Source organism: Sinocyclocheilus rhinocerous, unplaced genomic scaffold, assembly GCF_001515625.1.
Source record: "Sinocyclocheilus rhinocerous isolate Xijiao unplaced genomic scaffold, SAMN03320098_v1.1 scaffold804, whole genome shotgun sequence".
In the NCBI taxonomy this organism is placed as follows: domain Eukaryota; kingdom Metazoa; phylum Chordata; class Actinopteri; order Cypriniformes; family Cyprinidae; genus Sinocyclocheilus; species Sinocyclocheilus rhinocerous.
This window is the reverse complement of record NW_015644009.1, coordinates 12,578-14,531: the sequence shown is the minus strand read 5'-3', so window position 1 is coordinate 14,531 and position 1,954 is coordinate 12,578.

Below are 1,954 nucleotides of genomic sequence, written 5' to 3'. Positions count from 1 at the left end.
CATATGCCCCCTTTAAATTTAATTCAACCCCATTAACACATTTTTTTTTTTTTTTTGCTGAATGCATCCTAAATGATCAGGCACATCTCCACAAAGCATGACTGACCTCAGTCTGTCTACAGAACAGTAGGGAGTAATAAAAAGTAGTGCTTGTTTGAAAGTCTAAATATTCAGTTTGGTCTTGCAAGTAAGTTGTAGTTGTATAGCAATTGTTAGAGTTAATCTAAAGTAAACGTAACATGACTTTTGCATATTCAATTACCCATAAAAATGTCAGAACTTGTTTCATTATAACATTGCTCCTACCATCCTTGGCTAGATGACTTGATGGATCTGTGCTTTCTGTGTGGGGAAAGAGACAGTTTTGAAAATGTTACTGACTGGGTAAGATTTAAAAAAAATTCTCAAACTCTAATGATGTCACACTCGTGTAGGAGTGATACGAGGTGCACAACAAGAAATACAGTTCAAAAAAGGCTTTTAATATAAATCCACAGGAAAACAGGTAATCCGACTTGCAACAGAGACCAAAATCAACATCAATAACCGGCAGCTCAGAGAACTAAAGGAAGAGAATTTATACAAACGGAAGAGAGGAACTAATGACTAAAATAACTAGACACAGGTGAACTAACTGAGGCAATCAGAAACTAGGTCACAGACTAAACTAAACAGGAGAACAGGGAAAATAACAATAACAGTCCATAACTGTGACTAATGACATGTATAACCCCATATGTTTTTAAAACATGAAGAGAATGGGCTCTTGACTTTGCTTTTTGATAATCTTATTAGATTGGCTGTGATGTGTGCTTGCGGTTAACTGTATGCTTCGCACAAAATACAAACTGTACACTGAAACAAAACCAGAACATTAACAACAACAACGCTGATATAAGAGCTTGTGGTTTATCTGTCAATCTGATGTGCTCTCAGCCACTGATCTGTGCTTGCGATGTTTTCTTTCAAAATTATCATTGGCTGATAGAAATGTTTAAAGAAATAGCATTTTATTTAAGATGGAAATAAGATCAAGACCCTCAATCACGCTCAAAATTTTGGACAACATAAGCCAGTTCCACCGTAAAATAACCTCTGAATCATTTTTTTTTTTAACTGGTTCATTATGACTTATCTATCTAAAAGAAGCTTTTCGTGGAAACAAATCAGACTTCTAATCACTATTAGCGAGCAAGAAGCAAATTATTTAAGTGCTTCTCAAATGGAAGACTGCGTCCTCAAATTCAGATGAGCTTGTTTTCTTTTAGTTTATTTTCCTGATTTTAAATGTGTGCAGCCGAGATATGCAGCCTTCGTACTGTAGGATGCAGCCTTCCGTTTGAGAGGCACCCATAAATAAGCTTTGTTGAACTGAAAAAGGCTCTGAATAAGGAGTTGATTCCTCTTGATGGGATCAATTCCAACTTTTGGAATCAACTCTCGATTCCCAATGCCTCGGAATATAGGAATCGATTATTTTTGGAATCTATTCCCACCCCTAGAGGTGCAGTGGTGATGTCAAAAACCTCTATAAAATGTACTCATAAATTGAAAAAAAATAAATAAATAAAACCCAGATTCCCATGGAAAAATCTCAAAGACACCAGAGGCTTCTGACACCTAGCATATTTAAAATTTTTCCTTGATCTGACACATACAATTAGGGTCAAAAAGGGACAAAATTTATACACTGAACAAAATTATAAACGCAACACTTTTGTTTTTGCCCCCATTTTCCTGTCAGCGAGTGAAAAATCGGGCTAAAATCGTGCAGTGTGAACTCGGCATTAGGTGTGCCTAACCCTTACCAGGAATCGCGCCATTTCGTCGACGACAAAGGCCAATCTGAGGGAAGCCATCCCTGGAGACAGGAGACGGGCACAGGGGAAGAACAGGTCGAAGCAATATGTATTTTTAGCAGACTTAACAGCACTCTGATAAACCAATAAACTTT